Below are 380 nucleotides of genomic sequence, written 5' to 3'. Positions count from 1 at the left end.
ATGTTGGGGGCATAGACATTTACAATTGTTACATCTTCTTGTTGGATAGACCTTTTAAGAATGATATAGTGTCCTTCCGTGTCTCTTATTACAGACTTTAGTTTAAAATCTAATTTGTCTGATATAAGAATTGCTACCCCAGCTTTCTTTTGAGGTCCGCTGGCATGGAAGATGGATCTCCATCCCTTCCCTTTCAGTCTGGATGTATCTTTAGGTTCAAAATGAGTCTCTTGTAGACAGCATATGGATGGGTCCTGTATTTTTATCCAATCTGCAACCCTGTGCCATTTTATGGGAGCATTTAGGCCATTCACGTTGAGAGTGATTATTGAAAGATATGAATTAATTGTCATCATGTTGCCTGTGAAGACATTGTTTTT

The sequence above is a fragment of the Leptonychotes weddellii genome, chromosome X (assembly GCF_054177405.1).
Source record: "Leptonychotes weddellii isolate Sample4059 chromosome X, ASM5417740v2, whole genome shotgun sequence".
NCBI lineage: Eukaryota > Metazoa > Chordata > Mammalia > Carnivora > Phocidae > Leptonychotes > Leptonychotes weddellii.
The sequence above is the reverse complement of the archived record's forward strand: the minus strand, read 5'-3'. Positions refer to the sequence as shown.